We start from the raw sequence: 17816 nt of genomic DNA on the forward strand, positions 1-17816 counted from the left end.
TGATCGCCCCTGGCTAGCGGGAAAGAGACTGCCTGGGGCCTTTTGCTCTGGGCAAGAGTGTGTGTGTGTGTGTGTGTGTGTGTGTGTGTGTGTGGTGAAACAGCCTTTCAACATGCAATATTCTCTGTGTCATCAGCTTAAACAGCTAAACAGGGTGTTCAAGGGAGAGAAGAGGAGGAAGACAGGAGGAGGGATGGTAAAGAGAGACAGAGAAGAGATGGAGATGGAGGAAGAAAGCTCTCATGGCAACACACAGCACTGGAGCCTGGCTCTGCGCCGGACTCCTCTTTTAATGAAGGAGGAAATGAAGACGAGGGATGAAGGAACAAGAAGAAAGAGGAGGAAAATCCTTGTGATAAGTCGACTCTTATTATCTCATTATGCTGCCCTCTCTTTTTCCCCTCTCACACTCTGTCTTTCTTTGAGCATGTGTGTGTGTGTGTGTGTGTGTGTGTGTGTGTGTGTGTGTGTGTGTGTGTGTGTGCTCCAAAGTGTGCTGCAAACTCCATTAGCAGCTACGCCGAGAGAGTACGTTGTGGTGTTAAAACTCGTTTGTTGTCGTTCCTGAAATAATCAAGCGGACTTATAACATTCAGTATTAAATTATTCAAGATTCAGAAGTTTGAGCAAATTGCGGCTTATTTCTCCTGTTTTAAGTGCAGGCAGTGCGGTAACGATGTGCACCGCCAGGCCTGAAACTAGCTATTGTAGGTCTGGACTTGGAGGTCTGAGCTCCTCTTATTAGCACTCCTCTATTCCCCCTTTAGTGTTCTTTAAAGTTTAAGATCACTAATTAACACCAGACCTGAGCTCCACTGGTGTTATTCTACGGATTATCACAATGCAATTAGTGCTAAGAAATCAGGCTCTTTGATATTCTTAATGTCAATGTAGGTAAAAGCTGACAGTGTGGCTAATAGAAACACAAAGCAATACCTTGCAGATGTATTATTAGGACACAGCTGCAGTGGTTTTTTGGCAAGGGAGGAAGGGAGGGTCAGGGTACAGTAGTGTATAATGGTGTCTAGTGTGAGTCCACACAACAGATGAAGTCATTTCACACTCTCTGTGAATGAAATGAGAGCCCGGCGATACCATCTCCCCTCACGCCCGCGCTCTGCCAGCAGAGCTTTTGATCTTCCCGAGAGGCGCTGAAATGATCTTCTGTCCGAGTTTTTTACAGTGAATCAGTGCCGGACAATTCTCTCCCTCTGTCCCCATTTTCTGTCTCGTTCTAAAAAGCCGCTGAGCCAAGAGTTCAAAGCTGGAGCCCAGATGAGATGAGCACAACTCGCGAGGAATTACATTAGTGCCTGACTGTCCCGTGTGCAGGCACGCAATACATCAGAAAGAGAAGAGAATATTTTCATGTCTTGAAGATGACCATGTAGTGCTGAGAGAGTGTTACTGCAACACTTAAAATCCTGTAGCATTAACCTGCATTCTTGCCAACTGGATTGTGCACAGGTGGAGCAAAAATAAATCTTTGCAGGTGAACAGAGACACTTTTGACCACATTGACATAAAAGTGCAAGCACCTTCTGTTTCTGTTACTCATACAGCAACAACAGAAACTCCAAGGAAAAAACAAATAAAAAGGCAGCAGAGAAGAGTTAATAACAGATACATTTTAATGTATCTGTCTAAATTTAATTCTGCCATGAGCATCTGTTAGAAAACATTTTCACACAGAAGGGGACCAATCAAAACTTTCAAAGCACCATGTCCAGGGTATTCCAGGAATAATTTACCAATTCTTTCAGCAATTTCGCGTCACCGGGGACAGATTATGTTACAGTTAGCTACAATTAAGGTGTGTTCAGACAATGAATGACAGAAAGACAGAATGAGCAAATTTTCTCCTCCCTTTATTTGCACAAATTTGACTTCTGGAGACTTTCTACAGTCCAAGTTTATTTGTCTCAAACAACCAATGTCCCAACTGTACAGATGTTAGCTTTAGATAGCAATATGCATCAGTGCATCCCTGTGTGTGGAGTGTGCCTGTGAGTTGAAAACACCTCAAACTCTGACCAATCTCTGAACCTACCAGGAACTTCAGTTCTTTCTGTTCCTCAGATCACTCTCCTTTCTTTCTTGTCTCCGTAATTTTATTAATTTATGTTCAATTTGCGCATTTAAAAGTTTTTGAAATGCTGAAAAATTCAAGTGCCTTAAGAAAAAAAGTGCACTGGAAACAGACTTTGTGAATAAATCATGACGTACATGAAGCATGTGACAAACACTCGCTGAAGCTTCCAGGCAGACGAAAAATCCTCAAATTAATACATGAAACAACCATAATTGCCACATTTCCATTATGTTTTCGATATTGTTTTTCACCATTTGAGGTTTTACTAGCGTTCGCTTAATTACGTCATCTTGTTGCGCCTTCTTCTTCTGCAATGGTTTAATGGTACCCAACTGGAAGCTGGAGCGCCACCAGCTGTTTATCCTGACAAACCAGCTCCTAATAATAGCATAACAGTAGTGGACATGTTTTTTAGCTGATTTTCCTGAAATTTGGATACATTTGGATAGAAATCTGGCTAATCAAAGAGAAGGGAAAATTCCATGTCTTTTAAAAAGTACGACATGCACACACACACACACACACACACACACACGCACACACACACACTTCTTGTGTTCATGTGGAGCGAAAGCAACATGCAGGGAGGGAGAGTTGAGCCATGAATCATGACTATTATCATTAGGTTAAGCACCAACCAACCCCAAAGGCAGTGAAAGCTTCTGTGGAGAAACGGCACTCTAAATGAGCCTGATTATTATTATTGTCCTCCAAATGAGAGTGATTAGTATTGATGTCTAAATGAGCGCTGAGGTTATTATTGCCCTGATTATTATTATTATTATTATTTTTGTGGCGGCGTTATGAGAAGCAGGCAGCCTCGCTCATCTTCGCTTCATTCACTTTTAATTCCACAGGCTGCCTCTTTTACCGACAGCAGCGCCACATGGTCACTGTGACACACACACATGCATACAAAACTAATAGAAAAACCTGCAGATTACACATAACATGTTTACACACTGGCATATATGCAAAAAGTTGCATTCTTAGGTACATATGCACAAATACACGCACACACACTCTTGTACAGATAGACTCCCCTACATAAAGACAAACATTTGCACACAAAAACCCAATTTAATGCAGAGCAAATTCACACAGATATTCACCAAAATACATGCATGAACTCCACACTAACTTGAAGGAAGGTGGCAAAGCAGCTATGTCTGATGGAGCAGATGGAGGCACTTCCTTGCCTTCCCTGAAACAGAATAAATAAATCATCATTACATCTGGACCGATAACGGATCTGAGGAACCAGCTGAAAAGGAACATCGCACATATTAATTCAGTTAACATGATCCATGTGAGGGGCCTGTAATCCCCACCGTGTTGTTTTTGGAGCTAATCGCTGAAGCTAATCGGTAAGTAAACACGGCTGCTTTAGTCTTTTTCAGTACTGTATACAATGTAATGTAATGTCGTTCTAAGCTGTTGTTGTATAAACGTAATGAAGATGACTGAAATATTCTAAATTTTGCTTCTTTTTCTGCCTAATGACTCATCTTAAATGGTGAGTTAGGAGCTGGGTTTAGAGTTTGGATTAGAGGTAGGCCTGTCTGTGTACACATATGTGAATGTGCGTGTTTGTCCATGTATGTGTGCAATGTGTGTGTGTGTGTACGTTGGTGTCAGGACAGCTGTCAGATCACTTTACTGATTGGCCAATATGACAGGCATCAAAAAGCGCCATGGGATGAGAAAGGAGGAGGGGGCTGCCCAGCTTTCAATCACTGACAGTCACAAGTCCAGCTCAGCCAACAAAGCATCACCTGCACCCCCCCTCCACTCCACACACACACACACACACAACATTTAAAGCCCACATCTACAAATATAATCCATAAATCTTCATGCATACATCCTGAAACACACAATGCAACAATCACTTAAAAAGGCCACCTTCTACTTCTTTGCACACACATTGACTGATACACAAACACACACGCAGACACACACACAGTCGTCAGTCTTAACACAGACAGGCATTCAGTTTGACAGAGTAATTATGACGTCCCACTCTGAAGGAGCCGAAGGGCTGAAAGGTGAGAGTTATTGATCCCACACAGGAGGAAATTTATCAATGTCCAAACACTCAGGTCTGACAGCAACCCAATCCAGTTTGAGCGCAATGTTCAAACTGTTCAGGTCGGCTACAGAAAACACTCCTCTGCTCACTTCAGAGGAGGAGCAGCCAACTGGGATGGAGGCTGGGTGATGGGTTGGAGGGGTCAGAGAGTAAAATCAGATCACCAGACATTGTTTTACAAGAGTTACTTTGTGCTTTTATTGTTTTGGTCAACAAGTCTTCCAAATTTTTCTGTGCCTTCCAAACCTGTTACAAATCACAGTTGAACAATACATCTGTTTTATGATTTGACAATGGTCTAGTTAAGGTTTGGTCAGGTTTAGGCACAAAAACTTGGACAGGTTTAGAAAGAGATCATGATTTGGGATAAAGAAGTAGGAATACTTATGCTGGCCCCACACTAAAAGGATAATTGGACAGATTTTGAGTCCTATTCGCACCTCCCGACAATTGCATGGGTGCTCTCGATTTGAGGCTGGTCTGAATGTTACCTCCCTGATGTCTAATCTCAAATATCAGTATTATATGATATTTATTATATGATATTTACGACTTGAAATTCTATAGTGTGAAAGAAACAGCAATGGAACACTAAGAAAAAACTCGCAATAGCCAATGAGAGCGAGCTGACCAGGAAGCGTCACCAAACAGATGTGTACTTGCTCCCGCTGCAGATTTCGTACAGATTCTGTTTTCTCAGCCATGACTTCATCCACCCTTTTTTCTATTTTTTTTTGTTTTTCTGTGCAAAACATGCCACACACAAGTGCAACCAGCTGACAACAACGGTCCGCCTCTTTATTTGTTAATTTCTGAAGACACGTTTGATCTTCTGTGAGATCCCAAGTCCCTGACATCGCCACTCTAAAATCATTTAGTAAAGTGTGTGGTCCTGCATCATGACTTAGTCGTCTGGTGTGTGTGTTCTAACAATTAAAATATTAAAAATCGGTTATATCTGTTGTTATGTCTGCGGTCTCCCATGTTTTAAAATCAGCTTGCACCAGGCCATGGACTTCGTTGCTCTTGCCATCACCTGACTTCCTCCCTTGCCACCATCATGATTACTACGGCTGCTGGATTGTCTTTTGCTTAGACTAATATCAGTGCAGGATTATTACTATAGAAGAAGACCTGGTACCTCATCTAGTCTCATTTTTGATGAGAAAATGCATCAGAAACAGCAGCTTAAGGTTCAGTTCACAGTTTGAGCACTGGAACACCAAATATTAAGTAAAAGCTTCTTTATCAGTCGTGTCTCATTGACCACTTCAGGTTCCAGTTAATGTATATATTTTAATGCCTATAATAACTGAAATTAATGCGAGGGAGTATAGTTGTTTTTATGGATTTGGATTGTCAGATATGGAGTTTAATCATAGCACAATCCACCCAACCTCACCTTATTGTGTTGACATATTTCAGATCTGGCCCCTACATTTTAGTCAGTATTTTAAGCTCAAAAAGTGGGATTTTTGCCATTATATGTAAATTATCAAGGGAGTGATGTTTATGTTATTACATTAATCTAAAATCATGTGTTTCCTCTCAGTGTGTTGCCCACAGACTGAGCTCTGAGGCTTGTTGTAAGTGGTGTTGTACTGAAAGCTTGTATCAAAATATTTAGACTGCTTTCAGACACTCCCTGCACTTGTGTTGGTTTGAGTCAGTAACATGGATCTTTAACTGACAGAAGTAGGCATTAAAGTGTGGCTTACCACAGCTTGAGAAGCAAAGATTTTGATATCAAGCTTGTAACAGACTGGAATTCTTACTACTGTTAGGCTGGGTTTTCGGACTCGAGTACAGTACTCAGACTCAGAGACGGGGGTTCGCGAATCGAAGCAAGGTTTTAGTTACAATATGCTAAATGTGCAAGGCTGAGTTCAGAGAGACGGGGGGGTCCAGGTCAGCACTAGGCTGGATGACTGGAAACGTGAGTCTATGATCTGGGGCTGACTGGAGGCAAGGATCCAGTATAAGAAGCAGAGCATAATGAGGCTGATGGCTGGCAGCTGGTAACGGGCTCCTGAACACCTGACTCCACTCCTGTAAAAAAGGCTGAGGAAGAGAGAGACACACACACACAGAAACCCCTACCCAGGAACAGGGGACCTAACAACTACAGGAATACTGTCTCCTAGTTTAGATAGTGAAACATAAAACTAGGGAGCAAATGTTGCCTCACTGAAACCAGAGACACACAAGCAGAGGGCCAATGTTTAAGAAACATTTGATATAAATGTAAATGTGACCAGATTAGTTAAAAACTAACTAACCCAGATGGGTTAAAAACTTCCCAGTGTTATGGTGTTGCTAATAGGTTTTCTTAGTCTGCAAATTCTTTGTGGATGATGGCCCAGTTGAAGAACCTCTACATGTTTTCACAATTTTTGTGGTCTAACAACGTGCATAACTTCATGTCCAGGTTCCATGTTCTGTTCCAGAAGTTAGAAACATGAAATCTGATCCCATAAAAGAAAACCTAATTCAATATAACATTTTAATTAATTTCAATTCCTACAACTCAAACCTTACAACATAACTTCATTCAGTATTCATCTTTGTCTAGAAAGGGATGGCAAGATTTTAACGTGCTTTTGTTTATTACCATGATATATTTAATATTGTATAGTACAGGTTTTAAGCAGTTAAGCTGCGAACTATAAAAAAGGGCTGAACAGCATAGGCTAGATGTTTAAGAATGCAGATATTACACTTAAATAAGATGGAAAGATGCCAAGTTGAGTGAGTGTGGGTATATCGTGCATTAGAGTGTTACAGTTAAAATGGCATACAATATGCATGCTGATATGCTGGAAAAATATTATATTTAATAGCTGTAGTTTTCTAAATGCTGAAAGATCATGTGATATGATGTGAAAGATACTGAACAGCTTCTATATCTTAGAATATGGACAGTAATATGGATATGGCTAGTAAACCCCTAGGAACACCTTTTCAGGTTTTTGCAAGTGAGAAAATAACTTTATTCATCTTGATCACAATAATTTTCAGTATGGTAATTAACACCATTAAAGCAATGCTATGATGTGGAATCAGTCGGTTGTTTGAATGTTTTGTGCTGCAGATGAATGCTGGTGTAAAGGATTACCTTTTCCATTTTTTGAACTCTGTAAACATTAGAAAATGGCTACACTGTTTTAGTGATGATTGTCATTGTATTATAATAATAACATTCTTCATTCATTCATTTGACCTAGGTACTTGTTATTTCGTATGCTATATGCATGTAGATGAGACGTGATATATTTACACACCACCTCAGAAAGGATTCAAAATGGACTATTTACTTCCTTGAAACCATTTTAGCAATTTTCTGGATCATAAAGAAACAGATCATACCTTCCATTTATAGTAGTTTGGTCAATATTTCTGTCATATGACTGCTTTCAAAATGAGTTTGTCATCAGAAAGGCCCGTCAAGTTAAACGTCAGCAAAAAAGTGTGGTGAAAATACATCCATTAGGGGCTGGTGTGTGTGTGTGTGTGTGTGTGTGTGTGAACCTTCTTTTTAAAGTTTAGACTCTACACACCACAAGGGGAAAACACATAGTGCTCTTTGTATGCATGTCTGTATGTGTCCGTGTGTGTTATTTGTCTTCACACTCATCAACTCCACCATCATACTAACCGAGCACCTGTGGACATCTGCCTACAGCCTGAGGTGATGTCCACACACCTTCATTTTTCTCAGACAAAGAGTGGAATCATTTCTCCTCGCACAGACCTCTGCATCATTATTGACACAGAATTATTGATCAGGACCTCGGCCAGTAAATTACAATCTATTAGTCAGACCCTTTCCCCCTGTTTTGAAAGGACCAAAGAGCGAAAGGTTGATAGAGTGAGATTATGGAGACTTTATGTTGCTGACTGGTATTATATATATTCTGGAAATTCTGTACTGTTAAGGACATTTATTAGGTGAATGCAGATTAAACAGCAGACAAACACACTCTCGCCAAGCCCATTCCTCAAGGTGCTGCTGCCACTGAATCAACATTAGTTCAAGGAAGCCAGGTGAAATCTACAACATTGAAGTTAGAGAGCACACCAGCTGCCTCACTTAATTTTTTTCTTTCTATTTTTTTTTTTTGATGTTTTGCCCAAGGCCTATCCTACTAAAGAGAAGTAATTTGGCTTATCTTATCCCAGAGACCTAGCAGCTGCTTTTTATTCTTTTTTTGTGTGGTCTTTTTTCTCATTTAGTCCAACAAAGATTGTCCTCATAGATTGACCTTCTCTGTGCCTGCAGGCCGTTGCCCTCATGCCAGTAACTAGATAACACACTCTATCAGAGATTTGAGAAAATCATTGGGAAAGCAGTGGGGCTGATAGTGGCATCAATCCTAACCTGACACCAGGCTGGGTCAACCATTTATCTCTCCACACCGCCTCTGGTCACAACAGCGGCCATCTTGCTCTGCTACATCCTTCTTTAATAACCTTGGCCACGTCTCTTTGCAGACTGAGAGGATAAGACGCCATGGCACTCATAGCGCCTCGCCTGATCTCCGCCGTTTTGTTTGCATTTTACCCCGTGAAAATCACATTACAAATACATTTACCATGTGTATTTCAGATCAACACAATTCCCCAACACAAGCACTAAGGCAGACAAGCAAACACACACAAAAAAGAGATGTGTCTAACAAGAGGGCCAAAGCACACAAACTCGTTAGCGTAGGAGTTAATGGTGACTCCACTGTCATTAATTCCCCATGGTGTTTGACTTAAATGCTTCTATATTGGTGGAGTGAGAGATTCCCAGAGGCCTCCTAGTGCTGAGATCATTGTTTTTCACTTACTAACAATGAACTTATGATCAGAGCGCTGCAAGGCTTTTAAAAAATGCCGTGCAGGATCATTACAGACCCTGTGTGTGTGTGTGTGTGTGTGTGTGTGTGTGTGTGTGTGTGTGTGTGTGTGATACCAATGAGGCCGGCAGAGCAGCAGTGTGTCCGAGGCTCATCTCAGTGCTCTGTGGCGCAGCCAGGATGAGAGTGGAGGTTAAATGGGGCGTCATCAATCTCAATGAAGTGCAATTATTTTCTCACTTATTAATCATTGCAGGCTAATAGCTAGTGGCAAAGCTGGGTCCGCCATTTGTCAAACTTAGCAGATTTCTGTAATTTTGTTTCCCCGTTTCCCTCTAATGTTTGTGTAGAGTTTGGCAGATATCTATGGAGGGCTGCAATAAGTCTGTGCCTCCAAGTATCTATCTCCTACCTGCATGGCAGAACTAACTGAACTTCTTGCTGTTTCTCCATGTGAGTGATTCTCTCCATTTCAGAGCTGAGTGACTATTTCATGGTCTGTGGCAGAGCAGAATAGAAAGCTTTATTTGCTGTGTGCAGCATGGATGGCCAATTGATGGTTAACTACACTCAAACCCTAACAAACTTCACGCATTACTCCATACTGTATAGATTGTTTGTATGTAATTCTACAGTTAACATGTGCATGCATATATTTTATTTTAGTTTGTATATATTCTGAGTGAAGAAAGAACCAAAATATTTTCCAGACAGAGCACTGCAATGCAACAGCACTGCTTATTTGGCACTTGACATTTATTAATAAAAAAAGCCATTATGTGCACTTTTATCTAAAAAAACTCCAGCTATCCCAGTAATGTCACATTGTGCTGAACACCCTCAAGTGTACTTCTACAAAAGATAGCACTAGAGTTCATAAAAATCGAGATTTTTAGCTGCTGTTACAGTGCTCTTTAAAGCAACACTAATCATTATCTTTTTAATAACAATGGATCGGACAAATTACCACTGCTACACAGACAATATGAAACTTTAGCTGTCCTTCCTGCCAGACGACCCCACTGTCTCGGTGCAGATCACATACTGTATCTCTGACATATCTGCACGGATGAAGCCTTGCCACCTTCAACTAAACCTCTCTAAGACTGAACTCTTGGCCATCCAAGCCAAGCAATCTATCCATCACAACATCAAACTAAATATCGGCACCTCAACCATCACTCCAACCTGGGTGGTGTGAAACTTGGGTGCATGACTGATAACCAACTGTCCTTCTCAGACCATGCTGCCGGTCGTGCCGCTTTGCTCTAAATTGCTCTGATTCCATATGCCTTAATAGCACTTACTACTATTTATTGCTGCTTTTACTAGGATCTATTGTTACTTTATTGATGCTTGTATGTTGTTCCTCAAATGCACTTTGCACTTTGCATAAAAGCATCTGGCAAATTAGCAAACAAACATTGTTTCACCGTTGGTATCCTGGAGAAGCCATTCCATGCATATATGGACTACCCAAGATACTCAAAGAAGGAGCCCCACTCAGGCCGATCATCAGCAGCATTATTAACTCGTTCACCTACAGCACTGCCAAACACATTTCTACCATCTTAGCTCCCTTGGTGGGAAACACTCCTCACCACATCCAAAACTCCATTGACTTTGTAAACAAAGTTCGAGGACTATAACTGGACCCAAATGAAACCATGGTATCCTATGACGTGATTTCTTTGTTCACCTGTATCCCGACCCTAGAAGCAGTAGAAACCATAAGGAAACAGCTAACACAAGACAACACCCTGGACAACAGAACTAGCCTCAGCCCTGACCAGATCTGCAAATTACTTGACCTCTGTCTAAACACCACCTATTTACAGTACAACAGAGGATTCTACAGACAGAAGCATGGCTGTGCCATGGGCTCACCAGTATCCCCAATTGTGGCGAACATCTACATGGAAGAAGTGGAGAGCAAAGCCCTCAACTCCTTCAGAGGAACAGCACCGAGCCACTGATAGAGATATGGGGACGACGCCTGGGTCAAAATTAAAAGCCAGGAAGTGCAAGCTTTCACAAAACACATCAACTCTGTGGACAGTAACATCAAGTTCACAGGAGAAGATGTTCACAACAAAGTTTGGCCTTCTTGGACCGCGCTGTACACATTGAAGAGGACAGGAGCCTGCAGATTGGTGTTTACAGAAAACCCACACACACAGACCAATACCTACTCTTCGATTCCCACCACCCACTGGAGCACAAGCTAGGGGTCATGAGAACACTGCACCACAGAGCAGAAAACATACCAACAAGCGCCCAAGCCAGAGAGAAGGAACAGAAACACCTGAAGGGGGCACTTACAGCCTGTGGATACCCTAAATGGACCTTTGTGAAAACAGCCACAAGATCCAGGAAGAACAAAACTACAGGGGATGAAGAGAAAAGAAGGTCAAACGCAACAATATTGTGATTCCATACGTGTCTGGAGTATTAGAGAAACTCAGTAGGATTTTCAACAAACACCACATCCCTGTGTTTTTTAAACCCAAGAAGATGCTGGTACACCCCAAAGACCGCACACCCAAACACAAGAAAAGCAATCTAGTGTATGCGGTCCAATGCAGTGAGGAATGCACAGACCTGCACACTGGGGAAACTAAACAACCACTACACAAACGCATGGCTCAACACAGAAGGGCCAACTCCTCAGGTCAAGACTCTGCAGTCTACTTACATCTGGAGGACAGAGGACGCTCGTTTGAGGACCACCAGGTGCACATTTTAGACAGAGATGATGGATGGTTTGAAAGAGGTGTCAAGGAAGCCATCTACACCAGGGTTGAGAAGCCGTCATTGAACAGGGGAGGGGGTCTACGCCACCACTTATCCTCCACTTACAATGCTGTCCTTTCATCACTTCCCAGGAAACAACAAACGTAACCTATTGGCCTCAGGTGAAGATGCCAACGATGGTCGTTCAGTCTTGGCCTCAGGTAGTCCTAATGACAATAACGACTGTCGTTACAACAACCAGGAACACTAACGAACCAGCGGTATCGACAATCCTGGCAAACGACCCCACTGAGGTTAAATAGCTTAGTTTCCTTTGGATGAGGGATGAAATGTCTTCTAGTATCTTCAACCAAGTCCAGTTGCCCTTGACTTTAACCTTCTTTGGATACCTTCTTCACTACATTTAAGCAGCCAATACTGTACTTTTTACTCTGCTACATGTATCTGAAAGCTATAGTTATTTGTCAGTCCAAACAGGGACATATAAAGAATACAGTTAAAATGACAATAGTCAGACAAAACATAAACACAAACATCTAAAATATTTTTTACATACAAACTGTGGCTTTGTCATCTTGTAAACTATAATACATTGTCAGCAGGGGCATGTCCAGGTACTGGGCTGGGGTGGCATGGGCCACCCCTGAAACCTGATTGGCCACAACATTTTTAATTGTTGCTAGGCAACCACAGAACCATCTGTCTTTTGTCCAACCCTTATTTTTCTGTGTAGTAAACTAATAGATTTGTACATTTTTATTTAATTACATATATATTAGGGTTGTCACAACCCCAGAAAGATAGTACTCAATACCAATACCAGTGGAATTCCATGATTCTCAATACAAAATTTTATACTATGTTACAAAATAATAAATCCCATGTACTTCAACATATACTCCTTTAATAAATTATCAGGTATAGCTCAATTAAAAAAAAGAGTGCAAGCAGTCATTTACTAAGATGGTGACAGACCAATAGTCTGGAAATATTTATTTAAAACAACTGAAAGATTGAACAATATGGATGGCAGCCTGCAACTACAAGCTATGTTTATATATGTTAGCCTAAACACACTAGTCTTTAGCATTTAGCCATTGCAACTGCATATGTTACATAATTGGCCAAGTAACACAGCAATGCCAGCTGTCTCAAACAAAAATAATGCTAACGCAAAGTACTTCTATACACAATTCTTACTGTTTTTCTTTTCCACGAGTCGAGACGGAGCTGTCGCTGCAGCTGCACTTGTTGCCATCTTTTGGGTGTTGGAACCCTGTTACCTATGGTACTTTCGGTACCTAGAAAAAAAAGTACCAACATGTTTTCAGAATTTTGGTATGAACTTGGTACCAAAGAATTGGTTCTTGTGACATCCCTTAAAGATTTATAAATAACTGGGAGTAAGGTTACCACCAGCTGGTTCAGGAGCTTTGCCTGGACGATGGTTGGTTTAAGGCTTATTTTAGGATGAGGGACAGATTGACAATATGCTGGGTTTAGGCCTAGCCTACTGTTTATCTAACAGCCTAAAAATCTGACAGGTGATGTGAGACCTACTTTGTAACTAGCTAAGCATTACAATGATAATGATGATGAAAGTGAGCTTACAATGAATGAAAACAACTTACCGAAATCTTTCAAATCATGCGAACAACAGTTGGTAAAGTTTGATAGCTCCAGGTATCCAGCAACAGCCACCACTAGTTTTTCCTCCACTATAGTCATACAATTTAACAATTGGAAGAAAACACACGCCAATTTCTGGCACTATTTGCTCTGAATGGAAGTTGTTTCAATTGGACGCACTCAGAGCACTGCTGCAACAATATGAGGCGCGCAGGGCACATTAGCAGCACGCAATACACTTACTGCCTATGCATCGGAAAAAATAAATCTCACTGCAAAAAAAGTGCTCTGTCTGATCGATACTCAAGTCTGCTCCCCACAATAAAAGTCTGGACACGTCACTGACTGTCAGTGGTAGAGGAAGTACTCAGATCTTTTACTTAAGTAAAAGCAGTAATACCACAGTGTAAAAAGACTGCATTAAAAATTACACTTAAGTACTGATAAAAGTACTTAATCAAAATGTACTTTGAGAATCCAAAGTAAAAGTATTTGTTATGCAGAATGGCCCATTTCAGAATAATGAATATTATATTATTGGGTTATAATGATGCATTATGTGCAAGCATCACTTTAATGTTGCACCTGGCAAAGGTGAGGCTGATTTCAACTGATTACTGGGTAGCTTACAGTAATTTATAATAAACATTTATTAATTAGTTGATTATATTTTAATAATCTAAATCTGAGAAGTAACTAAAGTTATCAAATAAATGCATAATGGAGTAAAATGTGTAAATTAGTACAAGTATCTCAAACTTTTTTATACTTTAACAATATATTGCTGATATGCCTTCCACACTATTTTGAATGCTGGACTTGCTTGTAAAGGAGTATCTTCACATTGCAGTATTTTAAATTTTACTTTAGAAAAGGATCTGGTAATTACGGCCAAAATAATGAAAATCAGGATATCACAAAAATATTTTTCTGCAGCATAGTTCAGTGCAAGCACCTTGTCAGTATTCTTTGCATTCCTGTAATACCTTGAGTATGAAAAGCTCAGGATCACAGCTTCAGGAGAAACTCTGCTTGCCTGCATCCGGAATCTCTGTGACGCTCGACTGCAGGATGCAGAGGCTTAGCAGCTCAGCGGCTCTGTGTGCCAGATGTGTCAAGCAGTGTTGGCTGGAAGAGGCAAGACAACTGTTAGTATTTATAGTTGTCATTTTCCTGTTATTGTTACACTGTTTTAATGTCTTAATTGTTTGTTATTAATGCAATAAACTAAAAAAAAAAATCATCTCTCTGCAACATTTGTTTTTCATCAGTACATGCAGATGTCAGACAAATGTGTTTGTGTGTGAATGAGAAAGGAAGGAAGGAAGGAAGGAAGGAAGGAGGGAAGATGGGAATAAAATATAGATTTTCATATAAAAAATGTTCACTGTCTTCAATAATGTGTAATTTGACTCACAATAATGTAACCTCAGTGGTCACAGCACTTGATTTAAGTGTCAAGAAGAGACACAGTGATGCATAAATAGTTTGGGTGAGATTATCTGTAATTTGCCCACAGCTAAATGATGAAGAACAGACAGATGTTTAGGCAGTGAAATAACACAGCCCTGTGGATGTGTTTGGTTTGGCAGCCTTGTCATTGAGAGCTGGTGGTACCGAAAACTGTGTATGTGTGGTCAATGTGGGACATCTAGTGGTAAAAAAGGGAAAATTATGTAATTGTAATGTAATTATTTATCTATTTGTCTGTCAATTTATTGGTTTAATAGTCTTTTTACCTATATTGTTGTACCTTTATTCAATCAGATTATCTTTTCTCCAAAGGTAATAAACTATTCTAAAACACTATCCTGTTTTATGTCCAGTATAACTGCTGTCTAACTGAAAAACCATTGTATTTACAGCAACTATATACAGTACAGAATAGCTGTGATGTAATACTATTAGGTATTTGTAGTACAGTTAGGCTACCCTACACTTTAGAGCTGCTGTGGCCCACCTGTTCACAGCAGCAACAGATGGATGAATATAATAAACAAAAACAAATTTCTGCTTTTAAAGATTCTCTGTAATTTTTGTAAACTTATCCACAGATGTTTGAAACATATATGTTGAGGTATTCCTGATTGTCATCTCTTAATAACTTTCTATTTGGAACAATATTGAAGATTCAGGCTTGCACAGATGAGCTCATGAATGTTGTAGTTATTCTGCTCCTGAAATATGATGTTGTGATAATGAAATGTGATACCTTTGAGGCAAGTCTTTTTGACTCTGCCAGCACATCTTGTGATTGTATGAATATTTCTTTGTGTTTTAATCTTTTATCTGACTATTTATATTTTACCTGCTATTGTATGCAAAAAAAACACTACAGAAATTGTAACTTAAGAGATAGATGTGATACATTTTTTATATTGTACAGTTTATATCCTCTCTTTTCCTTATGAGTAAACAAACAGGTCGCAAATTAATTGATATCGGGCCTGGGTCTTGTAGGTTTATACTTAATAGGAAAGAAAATAGACACTTAACAGTGGAGATGCAATGACTGAATCCTAGTGGAGGAACTGTCAAACAAGTAATCATTAAAATAAATAAAGTAATTGGAAATTATTGTAATTTACAAACAAAGACATAACAAACATCTTGTTTCTGAGGAAAATTTAAAGCAATATTCTTTGTTGACTAGTTTGGCTTCATGGAATTAGTTGTCCGTTTAGCATATTTTTGATTGATTCAAAATCCAGCTCTTTTTAAATCCTCTTTTTAAACTTTTTTATTAAAATTTATTGACTAGAAATAAAATCAATTTTAGCATGTTCTTAATAAAACAATCATAGATTTATTTTTCCTAGTCATTTTTATGTCTAAAACTAAGATACGATTGATATGATTAGAGTTACAAATAAATAAAACAAAAGAAAACCTTGGAAATGCGCTTACAGTTTGCTGGGCTCCGTGACAGGTTTCACTCTCAGGACACCCTCCTGGGAACAAAAGGCAGCCTGCACCCCGTCTCTTTTCCACAGTCGGCCTTGAACCAGTCCCCTGCTGACCCCTGCCCCTTGGCTTTTTTAATCCTTAATAGAAAAACTGTTGATCCACACATGGGTATAAAACACATTGTCTGAATGAATGATAGATAGATAGATAGATATTAATTTAGACTACTATGTTACTATACATACAGTAAAAACGCTTATATGTCTCTCTAAATATAACTGTGCAAATGAGTATCGAATGTGCATTGTCATTCAGAAGAAGTCTCCTCTCCCTGTCCAGAGGGGAGTCATTGTGTATTTAATGTATAGTGCCCTAAGTATCTGTACCTGCGTCTATGTCACTGAGGTTTCCTCCTTGGGCTAAATTCAGGAGATTTTAAAGCATCATATTATATTCCAGTTTCCCTGTGGTTCTTTTATTGCTTTGACTCTGATTGGTTTGACACTGCTATGACTTGAAGTTAGGACAAACAACTGTGAAAAGTTTGAGCTCTTGAATCCATGAAGTAGTTTGGTACATTTTCAAGAAGTGGTGTCAGGTGTGTGTCGCCAAAATCAGTCCTATCTCATACAAAGCAATGACACTGACACAACATGGCTTTCATGGCTAAAAGATTCAATGGGTAAAGATTCAGTGCAATCGGTGAGAAAATGTTTCACACCTGCCCACAAAGATGTGTACACTAAATTCCCTGATCCTGAGAGAGGAAATCACTCTTTCTTCATTAAATCCATAAATATCTGTTGAATGTTTAAAAAGTGATGATCCTATGTAATGTTAAGTCCTTACCACCAGGGGTCCGCCTTATGACAGGAAATAAAAGCGCCACCACGTTACAACATGTAACAATTTTGAAAGAAGGCAACCAGCCTCTATATGAATTCATTATATCAGTTCTAAGTGAAGGATATCTGTCAAAGAGAATTACAAAACCAAACTTTAGTCTACCGCTGAGTATCTAGGCTGCTTCTGCAGACTGGATAATAGCAGCTGAAATTGTTGCCCTGAACTTTTTACAGATGAATTATTATCCCCGTCTAAATTTACTTTGCAATCAGTTTGGATCACACAAGATTAATGGTCGAGACAATGCAATTAGTTTGCAACATTATGAAATGCTTCCAGCTCACAGCCCTGAAGAAAACACTGCAACCATTATGGAGATTAATGTTCAATAAAGGGCTACTTGTCTGAACTTAAGTTCCCCTTCTTCACATTCTGCCAACCCGTTTAACATATTAGCTGATTAATTGGTGACCTAACAGTTTCTAATTTGGACTAATTAGCAGCGAGGCCGAATGGATATGTTGTCACATAAAATTAAATATTGCTGAGTGGGGTATTTTTTGGTGGTGTTTTCAGCCAACTGCTCCTTTCCTTAAGTCCATAACTCCACATACGGCCATCGTGTCTCCGCCCAGCTACACCAGGCTCTAACTGT

At 39.9% G+C, this 17816-nt stretch overlaps 1 long non-coding RNA gene across 1 annotated transcript; it reads right to left on the bottom strand.

Annotated features, from left to right (window-relative positions):
• Positions 1-3152: 3152 nt before the first annotated feature.
• LOC119909552 lies at positions 3153-17736 on the bottom strand. The gene is made up of 4 exons (XR_005445477.1): positions 16316-17736; positions 14395-14536; positions 12980-13080; positions 3153-3296 (listed from the first exon to the last, which is right to left on the bottom strand). It is a non-coding gene; the product is annotated as an uncharacterized LOC119909552 (long non-coding RNA).
• Positions 17737-17816: the final 80 nt, after the last annotated feature.

This window comes from Micropterus salmoides, unplaced genomic scaffold, assembly GCF_014851395.1.
Source record: "Micropterus salmoides isolate LMB-PRFRI ecotype aquatic unplaced genomic scaffold, ASM1485139v1 Ms_hic_scaffold_18, whole genome shotgun sequence".
Lineage (NCBI taxonomy): Eukaryota > Metazoa > Chordata > Actinopteri > Centrarchiformes > Centrarchidae > Micropterus > Micropterus salmoides.